This window comes from Plectrocnemia conspersa, unplaced genomic scaffold (assembly GCF_051122295.1).
Source record: "Plectrocnemia conspersa isolate PC_06_02 unplaced genomic scaffold, ASM5112229v1 ptg000009l, whole genome shotgun sequence".
Lineage (NCBI taxonomy): Eukaryota > Metazoa > Arthropoda > Insecta > Trichoptera > Polycentropodidae > Plectrocnemia > Plectrocnemia conspersa.
This window is the reverse complement of record NW_028277173.1, coordinates 6,446,730-6,472,753: the sequence shown is the minus strand read 5'-3', so window position 1 is coordinate 6,472,753 and position 26,024 is coordinate 6,446,730. Positions and strand designations below refer to the sequence as shown.

At 30.0% G+C, this 26,024-nt stretch overlaps 1 protein-coding gene and 1 long non-coding RNA gene across 2 annotated transcripts in view; both read left to right on the top strand.

The window, feature by feature from the left end:
- Positions 1-6,605: 6,605 nt before the first annotated feature.
- The window catches only part of nvy (CBFA2/RUNX1 partner transcriptional co-repressor nervy), a 131,213-nt gene continuing 111,794 nt past the window's right edge, over positions 6,606-26,024 (top strand). Inside the window, exon 1 of the mRNA XM_088192223.1 lies at positions 6,606-6,930. The gene's annotated coding sequence lies outside the window, so the exon portion shown is untranslated. The remainder of the gene's footprint in view (positions 6,931-26,024) is intronic.
- LOC148231734 (uncharacterized) lies at positions 16,693-18,250 on the top strand. The gene is made up of 3 exons (XR_015810682.1): positions 16,693-17,315; positions 17,396-17,439; positions 17,521-18,250. It is a non-coding gene; the product is annotated as an uncharacterized LOC148231734 (long non-coding RNA).

Here is a 26,024-nt window from a genome sequence, read left to right as displayed (position 1 = left end):
GTATAGAAAAATCACGTAAATTGTATACCATTTTTTTTGTTTTTTTTTCTATGTTGCTATTTACATGAAAATAAATAGATAAAATTAAAAATAAATTTAGTATTTTAAGATTATCTTATCGAAATTTTTAAATTCGGAGTCGGAGTCGGGAAAAAATTCCAACAATTCCACAGCCCTGGTAATTACAATAGTCGACAAATTTTAACGTTTTAGAAAGGAAGTATGCTTTTTAAGTGCTGAGTACAAAAATGACAATGAAAACCTTGGATTAGCTCAGGTTTACCAGATATATTAACTATTATTAAAATACAGCTACAAACATACATTTGATGTAATAGCACAATGTAAACTGGACATTAGTTGCATGTACGACGTTTCTTTACTGCCCTCTTGTATGAATCTACAGGTGCTTCACGCGTGACATTCCAACAGTAGTCTGGCATAATTTCCCTTTGGTAGCGTCTTTCCATACCTGAGATGTCCTGATGACAGCGTTCGTCATGTTCATTGGATACAGAATCACAGCTGTCAAGGAAAAAGGCAACGTGAGAATGTAAAAAATGTATTTTTAAAGACATGTTCCGTAGTTCTTTGCAATTCTGAGCTTAATGGTTTCCAATAAAATATTTGCTACTATCCTGAATGAATTCCAAGCTTCTTTTTCGTCTCCATATAGTACGCCATCGAAGGTGTATCATTGAAAAGCCTGAAAATCTGTAGACTCACGAATATCCCCTCTTTAACTTTGGCTTCACTTACATGCCATAACTTTTCTCTGAGGCCTTTTATCATGGCCTTGACAAACTTCTTCATGAGTCTTAATTTTATATGCAAAGTTGGTAGTAAGATCAAATTGCGATCAATGAGGGGCGTACTTGTAACGTTCATTGTCCAGGTTCCAGTGATTGGTATTGAGGGTCTTCTTTTGACCAGTTTATCAGCTTATAACCTTATCTTCAGAATAGAGCACGATAATAAGTAAGGTTGCTTTTGTTCCTTTTCTAGAATGCTGTAATAATTAGTCAAAAATATAATTTGAATAAATGTTATAAAAAACATTAAGAATAATATACAGCGAGCTTGTTGCAAGTGATGCGAAATTATGAAAGACGAAATTTATTATTAACATACACCTACGAGAAATGCTGAGAACAGGAGTGTGACACGCTTCATTATTCTTGCAGCGTTCTCGTTCTCGCTCTCGTTCGTTTTTGGGTCACTGTCGGAATTTTGTGCTAGAGACAATGGGTTCTCTTGCTGTCATTCTAATTGCTTCCTGGGATTCCCCGAACACCTCTCACTTCACATTTCATTCGCTGCTGTTGTCGAATGTTGCATTCGCATTGCAAATGAATCGTGACGTTTCCTCAGTATTTTAGTATCTCTCCCAACTCTCTGATTTAGCAATCTTATAATTTAGATATCCTACATAAATATCAAGTAAAACACTCTTTATTAGTGAATATTTTTTTTTATTATAGTGTGTTAATAAAATTATAATTATTATATTATTTTTCATTCAATCTAAATTTTGTTTCAGATTTTTTTTATATCGTAATACCCCACATAAAATAAAATTCTCTGAAATAGCTCTAGAGAATTTTTTTCCAATATGAATACACAGCTTTTTACATAAGGGCTCTGTTTCTTGACAATAACTAATATAAATAACTATGAAACACGAAAGATTTGAGAGTAGCTATATTAAATATTAGACCTGATATATCTTAAATTTGCAGAAACACAAGCTCAGGTATAACACTGAATGATTTTCGCCGCAAATAATTTTCATTAGAGTATTTTTAGTTATAGTTTTTACAAATATGTACATATATATATTTTTAATTTTTTTTTAAAAACTGTAGAATTTGTAATAACAGTTATGTCGGTATGTTTTTTTTACTCTTTAACTTTGGGGCTCCAAGAATTTCTCTTGTAATCTTAACTTTAAAAAGTTCAAGAGCTACTGATATTCAGCATTGTCTCACTCCTCACCATTTTGAATGTCTATTACCGCTTTATAATTTACTCAATTTCTCGTTTCTTTTGCTAATCTGTTATTATAAAATGTAAAATGTCACGTAATTATTTTTCCATGACCAGCGAATCAGTGATTCAATTTATTCAAGCAAACTAAACGGCATACATCGCGTGCAGACGCGAAACAAATTTGCGTTCGATTTTATTCAGCCCCGGGTCAAAAGTTCGCATTTAGACATCAAAGGTCTCCTTCATATTTTTTTTGGTAAATATTAAAATGTAACGAACTTCTCCGACGGTTGTCAATAGCAGAGAATTATGGAAATGGAAAAAGGCGGCCCCGCCTTGTATTAATCCACAGTATTCGTTCGCATAAAGTCAATTTTAAATAAAAAAGGAAAACACGATATGAAACGTTTTGATTTGTATGATTTTCATAAAATAAAAACAATAAAAGAATATAAATATTGCACATTCAGTTAAAAACATATTTTAGTTGGCAGATTTTTCAATTGTTACGGCCAATATTTTTTTTTAATATTTGTATTATGCGTGTTCGTGAACGCACACTCGCGCAAATAGTTTATCAGAAATACGTCGCCGCGGGCCGATGTATGCCGGTGACGTGCGTACAAAAATAAAATTAATATTAAAATATGGCAACACACAACAAACAGAATAAAAACCCTTTGTGTTCGCCGAGAGGCATCGCGATAGCCGCGCACCGATACGAACGACCGATTTTACTTGTTTTATCCCCCCAAAAATAATATATCGGTACCTGTTTCTCTACGCCCCCCTATCTGACGCCAGGGCTGCCACCTGCAGCCGGTTACGTGTAGTCTCTGTTATCCGGCAAGACTAGAATACATTTAAAAATTGAAATTATGGAAAACATGTATTTACATATATTTTTAAATAATATTAACTAACATCTAAAAAAATATAACATATGATAATTGAGCAGTTATGCAATTTCGCACCTCAAGACCCATTAGCTGTGTCAATAGTGCATATAACCGTTGGACCGTACTTAATAAAAAAATGAGCAACCATTATAAGTTGCACATTCGAGCCCCTTGCCATATTTTCACCGTCGCGAACGAATCACAGTTGTTTAAAAAAGTCGATTGCACCTATTAAACAAAAAAATACTAAAATACAACCGCGAATCATCTGCATTGGTCATATAATCAAGGACTAAAATGAACGTTGTACTTCTTGCATTCCCCGACGTTATATGTATATGTAAGACAGAATGTTGCGTATTTTATCACTTCATTCAAAACTTCCATCACTTCGTTTCTGACTTGAAACTTATTTATTTAAAGTAAGTAATAAAATAGCACGGGCGGGTGGGGGTATTTTCCCCCATTTCAATTAAATTAATGAAATAGAAATATTAAAAAACTGAAATGACGTCCCTGATTCTAAATCAGAAATTCTCGAGTTATCCCTCAAAGAAAATTTAAACAAACAAGTCTCGAATCTATCTCGAAAATATTTAAAAAAAATGTTATTTCAGTGAAGTTTTATCGGAATACATTTTTACCGGTAGATATATATTTTTACTAGAAAAATATAATTTATTTAACTGGTGCTGGTAAAATTCTATGATTTCAATTTTTTCATATGTATTATAGCTATAAATATATTAGCCGCTGATTTTGAAAGTGGGGTATGTCCATTTAAAATTATTGTTGGATAATTAATGGTTTGCGTTTAAACTGATTTAAACATATTTAAGGAACAATAGACTTATTTTATATTGTTTATAGTTTTTTTTATAAAAAATTCATATGCAATAATTATATTCGCGTTATTTAAATAAAAAAACATGTTTTTAAACAAGGGCTCAATGTATATGTTGATTTCCTGTTTTTAAGAGTAACGTTTTTTTGGCACGAGTCTTTACGTGGATGATGAAACCAATAAATTTAATTCTTTGTTAAAAATATTCCCATAAATTTTCTCACTAACAAAACTTGGGTTATTTTCTTAACATTTATCAACGTATAAATTTAACACCAAAATTTTTCAAAATTTTGTTTCCTTGTAACTATGGGAACTAACTAACATAGCACGCTTTACAATTTTTATTAAAATTATTTTATTTTGAGTCGACTTGCCTCACTTTCAAAATCAACAAATAATTAATATCATTACCAAAATAAATTACTCTAAAAAAATTTACACTGTTATTTATAGATATGATTGTAAATTGATTAAACACAGAAATTTTAAGATAATTTCTAATGAAAATTAGCTCTAACTCTTTTTTTTAATAAAATAGACTTGCCCTACTTTCAAAAGCAGCGGCTCACATATTATTAATTATTTACATGGGATGTATAAATGTTACAGTGAATGTTTATTTTTCAGTAAAGTTATATTTATGACAAAGCATTGGGATATGGAAAGCAAAAATCAACCTTAAAAATATTAAAATTTATGTTATTGTTAATTATACACTAATTCTAATTAAAAAAAATATAATATGTGTTGTTAATTTACAATTTATCGTTTTTACACAAAACATTTAATGGTTCTTTCATCTCCATATTTAAAAGTGCGTAATACACAAAATATATAATTTTCAATAAAAATAAAAGAGCATTAAATATATTATATGTATTATTTAAAACAAAAGGGGATATTATTTAGTTTTCCCACGTTGGTAGCACTGAAATTCTGAAAATCCGTGCCGCTGACGTTTGCTGATTCGCCCGTGGCAATATCATCATACCACGCCGATCGGAACCCCCGTGGAAACAGGGCCGGATCAAAAGGACTTTGCGAAAAATAAAACTGCTTTCTCCTTTTCGGTTGTTTTTGACAGGAAAATGGCGCGCGCCAACAAAATTTTCCAACGGTTTCCCTTCCAGATATTCCGTCTATACACATAAAGAAATGTATAAGCTATAAAACACTCGTTGGCTACGGGACCGATCCGTCGTGACCATGCAAAGCAATAAATGATGTGCAAAGCGGCCGTGACGCCTCTGGAAGAAAATGTCAAAACCACAAAGGGACGACAGTATGCCAAAAAAATCTGATACGCCATTAAGATATTGGCGTTCGGGTACATTTTAAATAAACTACACTTTACTATTGAGTGTACACATATAAAATACACAGAACATATAAATACAGTACTGAAGAATACAAAAATAATGACGAAGCTCAGTGGGCAAAACTCAGAGAGGCCCTCAATTTTTTTTGATTCAGCATCTTAAATATTTTAGTATTTTATTCATAATATATATTTTTTAAGCAAATCAAATAATAGCTCTTAAAATATTTATTCTAAATAAAACCTTAAATATTTTTAATTATTATTATTATTATTATTACATTTTTTCAATCCTGTTCTCATTAGAAGAAAATTTCTTGTCAAAAGGCGGTTAATCCTCAAGGATTCTTATCTTTCGCCACTTTTCTTATTCCGGGAATGTTGGTATAAAATTAGCCTTTATTAGGGGACTTTTTGAGTTAAATACAAATTATATAAATAATTTCAATTAAAATATCCAGTATAAGAAAGGGGACGGTTACTTATTTAAAATATAACTTTTAGTCTTTTATTACGTTTCACTTATTGATTGCCAAAAATATATTTTAAAAATAATATATTTTCATTACGTTTGAAATTTAATAAACACAATTAACAATTATAATATTTTTTGTAGAAATATTTCTTAAAAACATTCTATTTAAACAACAATCATGATTCAGAGAAAAACATTCGAATGAGATTGGATTACAAGTACGCTAAAATAATTGCACAAAAGATGTCAAGGTTTCATTCTCAGAAAAGTAAAGCTGTGACGCACTCATAAAAAGCCGTTTAATTTAAAAGGGATATGACTTAAATTAACAAAAACCTAATGCTTAATGCATTTATATACCGATATCTTGTGAAACCAGAAACACTACTTACGACTTGCTTCGACTAAATGCTAAACCAATAAGGATTAGTGTTTTAGAATTTAGCACTTCCCTAGTCTGATTTTTCTTTATTTAATAATTCAGAGTATGGTTGTCATGATCTAACCGGTTACTCCAATGCACCATGAAAAACGGTTGAAAAACGTCCTCTGTCAATGTGTTGGAAAATTTAAAGAGAGAAAAATCTGGTAGTATACAATAATTTATTTAATATAGAATAATGAATGTCGTATTAATTGGATCGTCTTTCTGGCGTAGATTGCGCAAATGTATGATTATTTGTCGTCTCAAGTGGCCGGGGTGGACTCGATTTAAGCTTTGAGCTAGCTCGTCTCTGACCAAATAATTGACTGAATATTAAGTCCTTAAGCGGATTTTAACTAGGAATCCAGAACCCAAATGAATATTATCCGTATTTTATATATGCGGTTTATATTGTTTTATAATTGCAAGATTAGGATTCCGGGAGTAGTAAAGAATACACGTCCTAGATTATCAATCTAACATTTTTTTCATCGCAAAGTTCACCGCCGAAAGTTTTGTTTAGCAAAGATTTTCCGGTATGTTCTCCCCCACCATTAATTCAGGTGCGACACGTTGATTGGGGCCGCGGCCTTGTCTCCGGCGCCCCTGTCGCATTACATTCATAATACGTGCGATATTCCCGAGCGCCGTTCAGTCTGGCGCCGCGCACCGTCGGGCATGGTCGCTATCGCGGGCGCTTCGGCCGCCGCGTGAAAACGAATCGCGCGGGAAACTCGCCTGTCAAACTTCAAACAGGTGCGGCATCATTCGATTTTGACAGCTCGCCCTAACACCGAATTTATCGACCATATTCGGAGATATTTATTTATTGTTTCTAATTGTTTTAATTACTTTTTCGCATCTATTATTTTATACACGCATATTGTAAAATATACTGTGAAGTGATTTTTATTTATATATCTAAGTTGTTTTATTGTTTTTTAATATATTTCGGCGGATGAAAAATTAATATAAGCGGTGAGTATTTTAATTTTTAAAATGAAATAAATAAAATCCCCCCCTTCCCATATTTTTTGACTCTATTTTGTTGGCTCGTTCTTGCGTAAAATGGGGCAACCGCGTCCGGGGGCTGACGCTGAGGCCACATCTGCGGCTCCGGCGCCCCATGCCCTCCCCCCGCTTATATTAAATCATGCCATATGGTGCCGCAACACTTACAATGCTGCCGAATACAAACATTTTTAGTTTTAATAGTTTTCATATATATTAGATCTGATATTATTTTTTGGCGTCGCCGGGCCGGACGTCTGAATTTTTTTAACCGAGATGAAAATATTGTCATAATCGTATGCGAAGCAAATGTTCAAACACAAATGTTGCAAACACTTGCGTGACGAAGGATGTCGCGTCTATGACTCACGTCCGCGGTTAAAATTAGAAAAAAAAACAAAATGTTTTTCTGTTTGTAAAATATTTCAATAAAACGTCAAAAAATACATTTTTGATCGTTGATTGATTATTGTTTTAACATTCTCTAAGTAATTGAAATAAACTTCCACTGGAGTTTCACCAAAATAATAAATGAATTTCTAATTTTAAGCCTTACGACAAGAACGTGTTAATTGACGTAAAAATAGTTTCCAAATTTGTAGACCTTTAAAAATTTACATGTATTTTAAAATGTAGATAAAATATATAAAGTTTAATGGTGGGGTTAATATGTTATTTTATATATTTTTATCGGTAAGTAAATATTGAATCGGTAAAAAAATCTTCAATAAAAAGGGATGCTTAAAAAATATATTAAATAATATTTTAGATCTCTTTACTTTAATACATATTATTTTAATAGTCGCTATCGTGAAAATAGAGCAATATGTAATAAAAGTTTAATAAAAGTCTATTTAAGATAACGGTTAATGTCTCTTCCGAATTCGTTATAATATATCATTTTATCGGGACCACCCATAATCGTTGCGTCGAAATTAGTTGTTAAATACTTATCAAATTGGTCGTAAAACTAATAGATTTGTGTCCATTGAATTTACTAAGAATTCAGGTTTTTGTTTGTGTTAACAAACAAAAACTTATTTCAAATTAAAAAAGATAATAATTTCGACTCATAGTAGTTTTAGGGACTGTTGGTAGTAGCTGAGAAAAGTTACGAGAATCTACATAAAACGATATTTTAGGAAAAACTAATGTATCATATATTAATGGTACTGTTGTATCCATTTACAGTTTTATACATTTTCACTAAGGGTGGTTCTAAAAATTATATGCTGCTCTTAAATGTCGTGAAACGTACATTTTCTGTTCAAACCCAAACCTAACCTAATAACAGTTCTTAGGTCACGCTCAAAATATTTCTTACAGGAGAAAATAAACAGAAGATGAAGTACAGACAGATGTCGCATCTTGTCGATATTACACTAGGTTTTTAAAATATGATAGCTATCCTTACCTATATTACAATATAAAAGTATTGATCAAACTATATTCAAACCGAATTTTGCTCAATAGGAGGACGCAAAAACAATTATCACTTCTCAGGAGTCAAAAATTCACGTCAAAAGCAATAAAATGTGTTTCCACTGCGACGGCGATGGTACGATTTTATTGCTTTTGCCGTGGATTTTTGACTTCTGAGAAGGGTTTTTTTTTGCGCTCTACTATTGGTCATAATTCGGTTTAGATGTGCTTCATTTGATTCTCACTTACTGTTATCGTCACAATAAATCTTAATATGAACCGAGCGTTTCTACTTCGAGGGTGACGACACTGTTTTATTGATTTTAACGCGAATTTTAAACAGGGAAGCCCCCTTGAATTTGACTAGAATAATGTCATTAAATAAAATACTATGAATCTGAATAAATCAAAATATTAAGAAAACGACCACTGACTAACTAACTTTTGCCCCCTTTTGAAAAAGTTGAAACGACGTCCCTGCATTTGCCACTCTGAACACGCATGATTATTGACAGCTGTCTGATTTATAGTGCTGTCAATGTATGAATCTCGAATTGTATCACAATTTTTTTTATAAAAATATGTTTTGAGAGAATTTTTTTTATAAAAAGATTTTTTTGAGAGAAAATATTTTATAAAAAAATTTTTTTGAGAGAAAATTAAAAAAAAAAGATTTTTCTTTTTATAGAAAAAAATTATACGATGCAAAATATCACTCATCAAGTATTTTGGAGCCTGAAAATTTAAATGTAATGCGAATTTCCACTCAAACTATACAACCCTTATGCCTATGCGTCATTATAGATATTACTATCAAACGAATAGAGAGTCGTTGTGATTACACATAACAAAACTACTGTTATTTTACAAAATAGTTAATGTTATTTTAAATGCATACAAGTATTCAAAAGCTTAAGATAAAATTTAAATCATAAAAATACAATAAACAATAAATCTATCATGTATCCTTGAACATTATTACATATCTTGATAATTTTGAAATAAATTCATTATATAATGATACAATTATATATCAAATGATTAAATCTAAGTTATGAGTGAACAAGAGCTGTATTTAAATACATATAAATCATAAACCGCAATGTGTTGGTGTTTATAATTAATAGAGCCTTATCGCTTGTGGAGAAGCGCACCGTTATGCAACCCTGAGGGGCTAACATAGTCCGTCTGTCATGTAACAAACAATTAGACAGTCGAACTCGTACACATTACACACATGTGCAATCCGCGAATAAATTGCCCGAACGCGTTTCGATACGCCCTCTAACGGTGTGTGTTTGTACACAAACTGTTCTACACATGTTTTCTATTCCCATTGGCCAGATGCTAGCAAGCTGCTGCTTTTTACCGATCAAATTATCATTGTTCAACGACCGGCACAGGTAGCTAATGGCCACACTAATCAAAACACATATATATATATATGACCAATATTGCCAGTATACTAATTTATAAATATAATACATTTAGCTTTACTATTTATATTTAATATAATAAATATTTATATTTAAAATAAGCATTCGGCTTAATTAAGATTAATATTCAAGTCTTCGCTAGCGTATCGAGTTGCATTATTGTCGGCTGTAATTGAATGCTCTCTGTGATGAAGTGTCACGCCTTTTATAATGCTGGTCCAAGACAGCTCTGGCGAACCGCAGATGATGATGTTTGCGAGCCAATTGCATCATTTTTAGTACACACAGACGGTCGGTAACTCAAGAGACAAATAACAATAGTTATGTGCGCAGAGTAAAATGAATTGTCTAGCGCGTGTTTTTTTTAACGCAATTATTAGGTAACAAGATTTTTGTAAATATATTATGTGTGACTTTTGAGACGGATTGATCTTTCTTTTCATGTGTTTGAAATGGTCGTTAGAATGACTTCTAAATTATACTAAGTTGTGCAGGTGGTTTCAACCTCCTACGTGTTTCTAATTATGTATTAAACTTCAAACATAAAATCATTTATTGACACTTATTTTAAAAAAGCAAATCATTAGATTTGCTTCATGAATTTACATTTTCTTCATCAACAATGTACACCTGACCTGTCAGCGACAGGTTATCGCCGCCGATTCCAACGTATGAATAAGTTCTTTGAGAGCAAATCGCTTCAAAGCGAAATTAATCTCTGTTTTGATTAAGCAAATTCAATATGTCGCATAATCAATTTATAATTTATCAGTAGACATGTTTCAACACGTGTAAAGAAAAATAATGTTATTTTTGAACGAGACATTTAATATTCAGACTAATTTGAAATAGACTATTCTTATACATACAATGGACTATATTAGATTGTTGTAAAGCACTTAATATCTAAGTTGTGACCTTGTTCAATTTTTAATTAAAAACTGATCGAAACAAACGATAGATGTTTATAAAGTTTTAAGAATTTGCTCGTATTATTCGACGTTATTTAATTTTTTACAACGAGTAATAAGACTTTTATACCTTTTTTGGGTAACTGATGTGAAAAACTATTTAAAGACACATTTATCGTTTTTACACTTCGTTAAAATGCTGAAAATACTTAGTTTTGTTTTATTTTCACTAAAGCAGGTGCAATGTAGAATTACAAAAACATGCGATAGATGATACAACCCTCGCATATAACTAATGTTCTCGACTCTTGTGTAGCCATCTGAACTGTTTCTCTTTAGGCATGAACATATATTGGGGATGGGTTCAAAAAGTCATGCAATTGACTAGCAAACATCCTCATCTATGATTAGCTAGAGCTGTCCGAACAATGTGCAGGAGTAACCATCAAGTTTGTCTCTAGATGATACTGAGAGATGGTATTATATTATTTCTACATAATATTAAATAAAAAATAAATTATATTTTAATATTAATATTAATATAATATTTATAATCTGAATTTTACTGAAAATATTTTTTATGTATTTTTTAATATACAGAGCATATTGATGCAAAAAATGTATTAAAATAATTAAATAATAAGCGTATGATACTCGTACGATAAAAATACATACTGAATCATTCCAGAAATTCTATAATAGCACATAAAGATTTCATTTGTGTTTGAAAATACAGACATGAGCGCATGCGCATGCACGCGGGCATAAGCTGCGTCTACTTCAGCATAGGTATGCTATAAATGTTGCTAGAGACACAGTAGTACATTTTTTTACTGATGAAAAGAAAATCGGCACATTATAGTTTGAATGAACATTTAAAAACAAAAAGATGCACAATATAAATAAATAAGCAACAAAAGAGAAACACGGTCCCCACGACATCTATAATTCTAATATGCAAAGACAATATTCTGTAGTTGATTGTCAGTGGGTGAGGAGGTGAAAGGGGGAGAGGGAGTGAATGGCGGCTGCGCTGCAAAACGGCGGGAAGCAGATGTTCCGGTCGGGATTAAATTCAAAAAAAGATTTGTAATAAGGAAACGGATACCGGCGGGGGACGACGCACGTGCGATCTATTTTTGAGATTGGACAGATGGCGACACTTCCGATTCACTCGACCTCACTCCTTCTATCTGCGCCTCCCCCTTTCTTTTTCTTATACATTTCTTCTGACGTTCAGTCATTCCATGGCGTGCCTTTTGATTATTGCCGGAAATGGTGGTCGGTAGACGACTTGCTAAATTTTAAAACATTTCTCTATCAGTTCGTATAAGAACATTTTAAGACAATCGGTTTGATTCTGGTTAGATATTTTTGCACTGGCAACATTAATATTTTATTCTCTGTAATTTCAACTACACTTTAAGTATTTTTGACTTAAATATATAATAAAATATTTAATTCATGCTTATTTCAAGTGCTTTGCATTAACCCTTTGGCTGCCGAGCTTTTTAGATTGTGTATTTTTTAAATTTTTCCTCTTGAGGGGGAAATCTTTAAAAAATATTTGTGTATTATCCCTAAATAAAATAGCATGTACACCATTAAAAATGTATTTGGTTACTTCTTCAATGATGACCCCGGATTCATCAATTCTTGCTATAGTAGCAATAGTTGATAAATCGCATGTTGGGAACTAAAGGGTTAATTAATGATATATTTTATTTCAAAACCGTATATCACTAAAATAAATCAATATGACAATCAACATTTAAAAGCATACAAAAATTGCACAATAGCGACTTATTATACACTAAAACCCATTTTAATCATTTTCGAATTGAAACGAATTTTTTTTACCCAAGTTTTGAACCTCTGGAATTTTGGATATCGATTTTTTATCAACTATTTTAGTTAATATAATATTAGTAACATCTTTGGCTAGAGTACTTAATGAATATTAACGTTTAATATGCAGTTAAAATGACGAAAAGCAGAAATTCTCGCACACGGACGCAACGCAAAGTTTCTGAGACACACAAATTTGTGCACACGGTATTCAATGTGTTAAGACTGACAAACTCGACTCACAGGCCAGAAATCAATGACTAGAGCGACACATCGATGCTCTATCGTTGAGCATCGACATCAACATCGACGCCCGATACTGACACCCGTATTTCATTCAATATGTTTACTCTCCAACATCACTCGTATATCATCTAAATCGTTTATGGCTATGTTTGCTCAATCCTTACTACGTTTTTACGATACGTATCAACTTAGATCGTCTTCATGTCAGTTATTTTATTATTTGCATTCCTTCAATCCAACAAATCAAACTTGTCTGTCAGCAGTAGTACTGCGGTGATGTATATCTTCATATATAAGTATATATGATGCATATGTTCAAACAATCTTGAACCTTGTTTACTCAAGTGTCAATCGCGCGTATGACACAACACCTTTATCAACACACAGCACATCTCCGGCTCGCTCTCGGTCGGTTTTGATTTGCTTCTCGAGACTTATTTGGGCGTATTGAATGGACCGCAGGCTTCGGGTGCCCCTTCTTCGAAGGCCTCCCAACCCGACGAGGCCTCCTCCACGGCTCTGTTATAAATAACAGCCGCCAGGGGTGCTACGCCACCGACGTGAACACCTGCGCCCTCTTTCAGAGGCTTTTGTCAAAAAGGATTATTCGCCAAAACTTAATTTGTGAGTTGAATATTGTTTGGAGGTACATATTTTTTGCAATAAAGCAGACCTACGTAAGTACAAAAATTTATGCATAAGTATATCAAATGAGGAGTTGGAAATATTAAGGGCGAACTCAACAAATACAATTAATTACATAGCTAATTAAGTGTTTTAGAATATTAAAGGCTAACTAAGTTTTTACTATAATTACTATATGTTAAAATCAGTCTATCGAGTGGTGAGATAATAGAAAATAATGACATTTTTTTTGCCTTTTGAATTACAATAATTTTTTTATATCCATTCATGCATTATTATGTAGTTTTTTTTATCTTTTCCTTATTTTAATACACATAAAATTAATAAAACTATTAAAAGGTGCATATTCAATTTTACTCATTATTTTTCATTTAAAGAAAAACATTGAATTTAAAATGGTAGTGCAATGAAAAATTATATAATATTTTATCAGTACAGTAATCTTACACGCGTCCTACTATTGTGAACATAAGAGCAACATTTAATAAATTAAACGCATTATCAAAATAGTTAAAAATTACAAATTTTTGGTAATAATATACGCTTGCTAGGTGAGGAGTAACACTTATAATACAAGTTATTTAAAATTAAGTGAAAAAAATAATAAATATATATTCATTTTTGTTGGTACAGTATCCTCCCTATTTTTCTCCACCGTAATTTTAATTTTTTAATACACTTTTCTATAGTCTCTTTATAGCCTCTCTCAAAAAAAAGCATTTCATTCAATTCGTGCAAATTTTAAATTAATTAAAAATAAATTTGGCGCGACGCCCATGCAAATTGTGCTAAAGGGTTTGATTGAAAACGGTGCTGGGCGTCGCGGCGCCCCCGCCCCCCTCAGCCCCTCCGACCCTCAGGCGTCACCTGCGCCGCCCTAACAATGTTAAACTTTCTGCCGCACTGTGCAATGTGACATTTTTTCCCGACAAATTGGAAAAAATCCAAATTTTTCACACACAATTTACCGCCGCACGCAAAGAAGTGAGATATTAAATTTTTACGCAATTTTCTGATATATGTACTATTACAATATTTATAACATATTACAGTGATTCGAGGTAAGATCGTCAATCGTGGTAATATTGCTTTAGATGCCATTTTTTATATATATATATTTTTCCCTTCACTTGAAATAGAGCGAATGAGCAGTGGTAAGAGTGATTACTTATAAGTTGCAGGTCATGGGTTCGAATCCCATGTTGACACGTGATTTTAATTTTTATTTCTTATATAGTTGCGAGTTATTAAATATTTTTATTACTACTAATCTATCACTTCAATTACAATTTTCTTTGAAATTATCTTATATGATATGAAGTCCTTTATTTAGGAACTAACGTAGCTATATTAATAATAATAATAATAAAACTTTAAATTCAGTGAATGATAATGTAATATAATCGATATATTCTCTGAGGTAATTTTTAGCAAATTGTTATAAAACATAGTTATTGAAACAAAAACATTAAATTTATTAAATTAATGCTATACATAGAAGGTCAAGATTTTATTACATTTTTATTGTACTAGCTGTCGGTACCTCACTATCGTGAGGTACCGATAGCTAGCGAGTGTGCGAATATCGGACCCTCAACTTTTTGGGTTTTAAATATAATTTTTGCTTCGTTCTGATTTTTTTAAATATTTTTTAAAATTTTATGGTTCAAATTGGACATTACTATTTAGGATTTTCAATGATAGACAAAATAGTTCAATCTATAAAAAACTACTTGAAATTTTCAATTCATTTGAAAATAGGTTTACAACTTGACTAAATATTTCTAGAAGAAAACATTTTATATTATTTATTAGATTTACAACGTTAGATTTTATCATTATATTGAAACTTAGATATTTAATGATAAATCTAAATATTGTATATCATTTATGAATAGGTTTAAAACTTTTATTATATAAAAATTAATTTTAAATTGTACTATGAAATTTCAATACAGCGAAACTCACGGAACCAATGAATAAATTTTGGTGTACTGAAAATTCGTTATATTGAATGTAAGGAAGATGATATATTTTTATTTTATTTTTAATTACTATATTACTACAGCATCAAAATAACCTCTTATAAGGTTGACAGATCGTTTTTTTCCTTGTTTAAGGAAAATGTATGAAACACAATAAAATTTGTGAAAAAAATGTTTTATAAAAAAGTTTGAGGGTCAACGAAACACCTGTAATGTCGCTTTTGAACACATCTGGCACACCCCAAGTCAATGATGAACTGAATTCTTAGAAATATTTTGTCAAGTTATAACGTCATTCTTAAATTCGGAGCAAAATATTTTGTTATACTGAGATTAGTCTTCATTACAATGAAAACATTTTGTATGAAAGCTTTTCGGGGACAAATTAAAGATTCGTTTAACTGGGAATTTCGTTATTTCGGTATTCGGTACAAAAAAATATCATTGTATTATTTTTTAAAATAGGTTTGTAACTTTACTAAATATTAATAAAACAAAAAATATCAAAATGTTTTCAACATAAAAAATAATATTAAAACGTAACATTTTGTATCATTTAAAAGTAGGGTTACAGTTTAATAAATAATAATAATAAATAATAATAATAAATAGCATCGGTAACACATCCGCTCAAAAATATTACTGATATGAAAAAATATTTTGTTACACGTTACTAACGCAACAACACAATCGATCATATATAGTTAGTGCAATGTGAGTGATTATAAGTCATTGATTGTGTTTTAGCGTATTTTAGGTGTTTGAGTGTCAGTTTTAACGCTGCATAACACAATTTTATCATAAATTTAAATTTTCGTAACAAAAAAGTTTTTTGGTGACACCATAAGTTACTTTATAATAAAAAAAAATATTTCTATGTTTTATGTGTAAATATAAAAGTCAGTTTTTAATTACATTTACTAATTAGAAAGAAACAATAAACTAAAAATATCAAGCATCTAATCTGTTACTTTAGACCAAAAGTGCGCTTTAAAAATATTAATAATTTTAAAACCTTTGTCTTTTTTGATCAAAAAATATTTTGATTTACATATTTTTTAAAGTCAATGTTTTTCTGCGCAGCATTATATATTTTAATAATTAATGAGTGTAAAAAGTTTTCACTATATTTAAAATTAATAATAAACTAAAGATATTTAAAATCTATAATAAATTATTATTATTTAAAATCTATAATAAAATAAAAAAGATTTTTAATGTTTAAAAAAATATTTTGAATAAATCTTGAAATTTTATTCTGAAACTTTTAATTTAAAAAATATTTAAATTAGTGTTATACATTTTTGTGTAGTTTACTTTTAAAGGCGTCAGTAAGAGGGATTTTTGCAATACTGTGCGCTTAGTAGTTGGTTGGTAATGAATAGTACTTATTTTTAAACTTTGCCCCTTTTTGTTGAAAATATTTTTTAAAGCAAAGTCTTAAAAATTCTCTAAAAACTAAAACTTTAAATTGCCAACGTTCGCCAAAATTTTGGTACATATTTTTTCTGTATAGAGAAGCTAATACATATCCACATTATTTTTATTATATTTTAAATCTATAAACTAAAAAAATATTTTAAAAAACATTTTTTTTAGTATTTGATGATTTTTATACATATTTTAATAAATGTTTTACAATTTAAATCGTTAAAATCAATTTCGCTCGTTAAAATCAATTTAGTTCGTTCTCAAGCGCGGGACTTCCCAAATTTGCTTTGACAGTTCTGTCACATCTGGCAAGCGCTCGCTGTGCCGGCTGCGTAATATGTTATAATCGCGGCACTTTTGTTAAAAAGTGACAATTGAAGATGATTCAAGTGATGGAGCATTTGAAATTATAGACAAAACTATAAATTGTGGGTGTGCCAGTAAGTGTTTAGTTATAAATGAATAATATAACACGGTTATTCTAACAAAATTACTATTGACTTTCCAGGATCTAATATTAAAAGACAAACAGCGGTGATTTGGCAATTAAAGGTATACATACCGAAGTTAATTAAACATATTACAATGCTAGTAATAATAAAAAATATATGACATATTGTGACAATTTTGTAGAAGATGAAAAGATGCCAATCTACATGTTTAATCCTCTACAGTACATCCATCAATTGTGTTCTTTGGTTGTCGTTTAAATTTAATTTATGGATTATATTAGTAGTAATAATGTGTTCAATGTTTACTCTTGATAGGAGTCTTATTGTTTTTTAATTATTTTTCAGAAGCAATGATGGAACAATTTGATGACCTATATGGCTACAACGTAGAATTGGTATATATAAACAAAGAGTTAATCTTCTAATGTTGAAGTCACTGTCAGCAAGTATTATCTTTTTATAAAGAACATACTACATAAGTTTGATGTAACTGAATATCTTAAATTTGGCTATTCAGAAAGAGGAATGATGGCACAGAACAAAAATTGTACATATTTTGCCACATCGGAATTAAAAATAACCCACTCTTAGATATTTTGGCTATCGATTATTCCAGGTATGCAATCACATATTTATAATCATTGTAAAATGTCGTTTATTAGATAACATCCAAGAAACTACACATTTATAAGCTGTCCGACAGCGCCGATTTGATCGACATTAACTTTCAATCCTCACATATTAAGGATATATTACACATTCATGTTTAAAACATAACTGGTTAATTTAAAATTCTTAAAATCTAACGTATATGTGTATTAAATCGGAAAGCAATGATAATGTTTATGTAATATAAAAGAAAAACTCACTTTCCGGCCTCGGAGCCCGGCGACGGGATTTCAAAATTTGAAGATTTCATTACAAAGATTGTTTTATGATTGGTTATCTAATTTAATCAATGTATTCTTCTTATCCTAAACACATTATGTATATATTTAATTTTCATAGTTATAACACACCTAGTTAATTTGCAATCCGATTATTTATAAAAGCAAAAACTCATTTTTAGGCCTCGGAGCCCGTCGCCGGGAATTCAAAATTTGAAAATTTCATTACGAAGATTATTTTATGATTGTTTATCTAGTTTAATCAATGTATTCTTCGAATCCTCAACGCATTATGTGTGTATTTCATTTTTATTCAGTCAAATGACGAATTAATGAAAATTATTGTCGCGTAGCAAAATTTTATTATTAAATAATAATTATTTAAAAGTGTTGTCACGGTACTATCTATTTGAATTTGAATGCTTATTTTTCATTGGTCGACGCTATTTGAATATTTGAATGCTTATTTTTGATTGGTCGAAACAACAGAACGCATTACCGGCGGCTCGAAAATCAATCGGAACAAATTCAATTTTAATTTTTAGATTATTATTTATTATTATAATTAAATATATTTCCTTTGTTTACGTGTATTGTTACACACCGTTAATACAAAGCGATACGATTTACAGAGTAGATAATTGAACGGAGAATGTTTCGTTTAAAGTTATGCGCGTCCGGAAGCGGAAGCGACGGCGGCGGCTTAGAACAATTATATATAAGACTAGCTGTCGGTACCTCACTATCGTGAGGTACCGATAGCTAGCGAGTGTGCGAATACCGGACCCTCAACTTTTTGGGTTTTAAATATAATTTTTGCTTCGTTCTGATTTTTTTAAATATTTTTTAAAATTTTATGGTTCAAATTGGACATTACTATTTAGCATTTTCAATGATAGACAAAATAGTTCAATCTATAAAAAACTACTTAACATTTTCAATTCATTTGAAAATAGGTTTACAACTTGACTAAATATTTCCAGAAGAAAACATTTTATATTATTTATTAGATTTACAACGTTAGATTTTATCATTATATTGAAACTTAGATATTTAATGATAAATCTAAATATTGTATATCATTTATGAATAGGTTTAAAACTTTTATTATATAAAAATAAATTTAAAATTGTACAGTGAAATCTCAATACAGCGAAGCTCACGGAACCAATGAATAAATTTTGGTGTACTGAAAATTCGTTATATTGAATGTAAGGAAGATGATATATTTTTATTTTATTTTTAATTACTATATTACTACAGCATCAAAATAACCTCTTATAAGGTTGACAGATCGTTTTTTTTCCTTGTTTAAGGAAAATGTATGAAACACAATAAAATTTGTGAAAAAAATGTTTTATAAAAAAAGTTTGAGGGTCAACGAAACACCTGTAATGTCGCTTTTGAACACATCTGGCACACCCCAAGTCAATGATGAACTGAATTCTTAGAAATATTTTGTCAAGTTAAAACGTCATTCTTAAATTCAGAGCAAAATATTTTGTTATACTGAGATTAGTCTTCATTACAATGAAAACATTTTGTATGAAAGTTTTTCGGGGACAAATTAAAGATTCGTTTAACTGGGAATTTCGTTATATCGGTATTCGGTACAAAAAAATATCATTGTATTATTTTTTAAAATAGGTTTGTAACTTTACTAAATATTAATAAAACAAAAAATATCAAAATGTTTTCAACATAAAAAATAATATTAAAACGTAACATTTTGTATTATTTAAAAGTAGGTTAACAGTTTAATAAATAATAATAATAAATAGCATCGGTTACACATCCGCTCAAAAATATTACTGATATGAAAAAATATTTTGTTACACGTTCCTAACGCAACAACACAATCGATCATATATAGTTAGTGCAATGTGAGTGATTATAAGTCATTGATTGTGTTTTAGCGTATTTTAGGTGTTTGAGTGTCAGTTTTAACGCTGCATAACACAATTTTATCATAAATTTAAATTTTCGTAACAAAAAGTTTTTTGGTGACACCATAAGTTACTTTATAATAAAAAAAAATATTTCTATGTTTTATGTGTAAATATAAAAGTCAGTTTTTAATTACATTTACTAATTAGAAAGAAACAATAAACTAAAAATATCAAGCATCCAATCAGTTACTTTGGACCAAAAGTGCGCTTTAAAAATATTAATAATTTTGAAACCTTTGTCTTTTTTGATCAAAAAATATTTTGATTTACATCTTTTTTAAAGTAAATGTTTTTCTGCGCAGCATTATATATTTTAATAATTAATGAGTGTAAAAAGTTTTCACTATATTTAAAATTAATAATAAACTAAAAATATTTAAAATCTATAATAAATTATTATTATTTAAAATCCATAATAAAATAAAAAAGATTTTTAATGTTTAAAAAAATATTTTGAATAAATCTTGAAATTTTATTCTGAAACTTTTAATTTAAAAAATATTTAAATTAGTGTTATACATTTTTGTGTAGTTTACTTTTAAAGGCGTCAGTAAGAGGGATTTTTGCAATACTGTGCGCTTAGTAGTTGGTTGGTAATGAATAGTACTTATTTTGAAACTTTGCCCCTTTTTGTTGAAAATATTTTTTAAAGCAGTCTTAAAAATTCTCTAAAAACTAAAACTTTAAATTGCCAACGTTCGCCAAAATTTTGGTACATATTTTTTCTGTATAGAGAAGCTAATACATATCCACATTATTTTTATTATATTTTAAATCTATAAACTAAAAAAATATTTTAAAAAACATTTTTTTTAGTATTTGATGATTTTTATACATATTTTAATAAATGTTTTACAATTTAAATCGTTAAAATCAATTTCGCTCGTTAAAATCAATTTAGTTCGTTCTCAAGCGCGGGACTTCCCAAATTTGCTTTGACAGTTCTGTCACATCTGGCAAGCGCTCGCTGTGCCGGCTGCGTAATATGTTATAATCGCGGCACTTTTGTTAAAAAGTGACAATTGAAGATGATTCAAGTGATGCAGAATTTGAAATTATAGACAAAACTATAAATTGCGGGTGTGCCAGTAAGTGTTTAGTTATAAATGAATAATATAACACGGTTATTCTAACAAAATTACTATTGACTTTCCAGGATCTAATATTAAAAGACAAACAGCGGTGATTTGGCAATTAAAGGTATACATACCGAAGTTAATTAAACATATTACAATGCTAGTAATAATAAAAAATATATGACATTATGTGACAATTTTGTAGAAGATGAAAAGATGCCAATCTACGTGTTTAATCCTCTACAGTACATTCATCAATTGTGTTCTTTGGTTGTCGTTTAAATTTAATTTATGGATTATATTAGTAGTAATAATGTGTTCAATGTTTACTCTTGATAGGAGTCTTATTGTTTTTTAATTATTTTTCAGAAGCAATGATGGAACAATTTGATGACCTATATGGCTACAACGTAGAATTGGTATATATAAACAAAGAGTTAATCTTCTCATGTTGAAGTCACTGTCAGCAAGTATTATCTTTTTATAAAGAACATACTACATAAGTTTGATGTAACTGAATATCTTAAATTTGGCTATTCAGAAAGAGGAATGATGGCACAGAACAAAAATTGTACCTATTTTGTCACATCGGAATTAAAAATAACCCACTCTTAGATATTTTGGCTATCGATTATTCCAGGTATGCAATCACATATTTATAATCATTGTAAAATGTCGTTTATTAGATAACATCCAAGAAACTACACATTTATAAGCTGTCCGACAGCGCCGATTTGATCGACATTAACTTTCAATCCTCACATACTAAGGATATATTACACGTTCATGTTTAAAACATAACTGGTTAATTTAAAATTCTTAAAATTCAACGTATATGTGTATTAAATCGGAAAGCAATGATAATGTTTATGTAATATAAAAGAAAAACTCACTTTCCGGCCTCGGAGCCCGGCGACGGGATTTCAAAATTTGAAGATTTCATTACAAAGATTGTTTTATGATTGTTTATCTAATTTAATCAATGTATTCTTCTTATCCTAAACACATTATGTATATATTTAATTTTCATAGTTATAATGCACCTAGTTAATTTGCAATCCGATTATTTATAAAAGCAAAAACTCACTTTTAGGCCTCGGAGCCCGTCGCCGGGAATTCAAAATTTGAAAATTTCATTACGAAGATTATTTTATGATTGTTTATCTAGTTTAATCAATGTATTCTTCTAATCCTCAACACATTATGTATATATTTCATTTTTATTCAGTCAAATGACGAATTAATGAAAATTATTGTCGCGTAGCAAAATTTTATTATTAAATAATAATTATTTAAAAGCGTTGTCACGGTACTGTCTATTTGAATTTGAATGCTTATTTTTCATTGGTCGAAGCTATTTGAATATTTGAATGCTTATTTTTGATTGGTCGAAACAACAGAACGCATTACCGGCGGCTCGAAAATCAATCGGAACAAATTCAATTTTAATTTTTAATATTATTTATTATTATAATTAAATATATTTCCTTTGTTTACGTGTATTGTTACACACCGTTAATACAAAGCGATACGATTTACAGAGTAGATAATTGAACGGAGAATGTTTCGTTTAAAGTTATGCGCGTCCGGAAGCGGAAGCGACGGCGGCGGCTTAGAACAATTATATATAAGATATTTCTCAAAAACTGGTATTTTATATGTAAAATTTTACTTTCATTGTACAGAGGCAATTTGATAAATTTGCAAATTACTAGATCCACTAAACATATCTGATTGATTTTTTTTGTGTTTCACGAGACACACGTGCAACGTAAAGAATGCGTTATTTATTATGAATTTTTACACATAAATAATATTATTATCGAACACTAATTATTATTAATGATTATCGAAAGCTGACTCATAATTTTTGAGCACTAAATTTACGTGATTATTCAAAGAAAAAAAATTAAATGAGCTCAATATCAATGATGTCAATAAAATATAATATTCTGGAAATCATAGAAATAATTAAAATTTAAAAATTTTTTAAAAAAAAAAAACGGAAAATTTATTTCTAACAAAGAATTTGCTCGAATCTAGTGACAGTTAACTTTTACTCATTTCTAACAAAAAATAGATACCATACTTAAAGGTGATGCAGATAAAAACTTTAGTGTTTTTATTACAGATAAATAAATTAACAACCAGAGAAAATATGATCATATCATTCGGATCTTACATTTTATTTCATGAATTCAAAACAATCAAATATATTTTTTTTAATTTTAATTTTAATTTTTTTCTATTTTTTGAATGTTTTTTTTTTGGCATTTCGATTTTCTTTCTATGTAATTATTTATCTATTAAATTTAAAAAAAAACTGCAACATAATCTTATTTAGAATGACTGTACTTTTAAAATTATATTTTTAGTTCTTTAATTTATTTAAATAATAAGATAGCGATTTAAAAGATGTCGTCGAACGCGATTGATGAGTGCGTTTCGAACTCTCGCGTTGCGCCACCTTCACGCCTCCCTTGGATGCCCGCATCCACGTGCAATGATTCCTTCGACGGAGCGCTAACCAATCAAGGGGAAACGAAGCGGGCTGCACAAATCTGCGAAACTTTTCGTTCGGAATGGAATTTGTGTAAACAGGGGTGTGCGCACACAAACATAATATAAATGTTTTCAACGTAAAGTAAATAATAAATGTATGCATTTATCTCGATTTATTGGGGTGACATTTTTAAAAGTGACTTAAAATCTTGATTCGTGGTCATAAACTTTTGATGTTAAATTAAACTTCTGACAGTAATATAATATATTATATTGTATTATACATTATTGTGCTTAAAAGAGAGAATATTTGTCAAGAAAAAATTAAATATTTTTTATTTATTTAATAAAGTTTTTGGCTCAATCTTTCACAATACTTATTATGCGTTCAAACTACTTAATTACTTGACACGCTTACTAGTATTTAAGATTATTGTAAAGTTTCAGTGAAAATCGTTTCGGATTTTTCTCTTATCCTTGCGGATTAATTTGGATAATATTAAATCTGAATCAAGCGCGCAGCCGTCTTTCTGGGGGCTCAGGATGGATATGTCGGCTAGGTGGTAACACGGGTTGTTGGGAGAGCGCCGGGTGCGCGATAGATAGATGGCGGCCTTAAGCCCGCACCTGTGGCCTCCGTGTGGGGGCGCACCCCCTAGTGCTACACCCCAATGCCACCCGCTGGGAAAACTCGCCCGAACAAAAACGGGGCGTGGGTGGACTTAACATGCTACCGATGTAGGCATTCAATTAAGCCACTTTAAACTCGTGTTTAAATCTTTATATGCGGGGGAGGAACTGAGAAGCCTGGAGGGGGTGGTCTTCTAATCCGGAACGGACGAGAGCTGATGATGAGGGACGTGACGACGGTCCAGGACCGCACACAGATATTATCCAGACGCGTTATACAATAAACATGTTTTGGTACATTCGCACTCGTGTTAAGTTGTAATGCGGTAGCTTGAGGGGAATGATACTATGGTACTTAAATCTCTTCCCCTATTTTTTTTTATAGTGTATCATTCACATTACAATAAGTTCAGATCTAACAAACAATGTGGGATCTAAAAATTCTACCATTGTATAATTAGAAAATTAATCTAGTAATATTTATAAATTGTTAATAATTAATGTTGATTCCGCTGCATAAGAAAGGGTGGGTCCGTGCTAGTATAAAAATATTTTATATAAGCTTTTAATTTAACTCGGAAATATTTGAATAGCAAATAATTATTTACAATTTTCTTTGCTTTGGTTATCTTAGAACTATATTAATAATCAATTAATAAGAAACTTCTCCACATGGGAATCGACAGATTTCAAAAATTTATTGGGGCATTTCATATAGTTACTCCATTAAATTTGCCGGTGAACCTAAATATTGTTTTTTCAATAATACAAAGAGCTTTTTATTTGTATTGGCAAGTATCAAGAGTTCTTGTTAATTTTCCCTACAATTCTAATATAAATACAGGAGCCTGAAATTCCTTAGTAACTCAACGCTCGACGCATTAAGGTAACCTGTTAGGTTTTGATGGTCTTAATTTAATTTAATTTAAATAAATAAATACAAATTACTAAGATAGGACAATATTCAATATAGACTAATCTTACAAACAAATATACTTATGCTTCTTTAAAATAAATATGCAAATCTTAATCACACATTACATTACCGAAAAAATGTCAATAGCTTAAAATAATTTGTTTTATTTAGTTATTTATGTCATAAAAGAGTAGATTAATTAAAAAGTTCATTACCTCAAATCAAGATCTTAAGTCAATAATTTTTAGTCACTTTAGAATAAACTTAGTTAAGCTTATAAGGAAGAATACGTTATAATGAAATGTTATAAATGTCAAAAGTAAAAATATGACATTTTTATAAATAATTTTAAAAGATAACGTTTTAAAATTATTTAGAATTTTCCAGCTTGCCGAGAGGGGGGACGGGAGATTCTAACTCTAGAAAAAATCATAGCAAGAATATATTTATAAAAAAAGTAAAAACAAATAATGAATCTGAACTAAACTACAGTTGTTTTGAGATGTATCTATATACTGATGTATTTCAGGAATAAGTTCCTTTAGCTCTTTTTTACACATATTATACAAAAAATAAAAGCGGCAGAACATTGCCTTCAAAAGCACCCGCAATATATATTTAATAATTTCAAAGGACAGATTGTAGTTTTTTGTCGCTGCTCCATTTGTGTTAAAATTTGTTTGCAAATTATTGTTGACTTTATTGCTTTTTTAACCTTTAAAAAA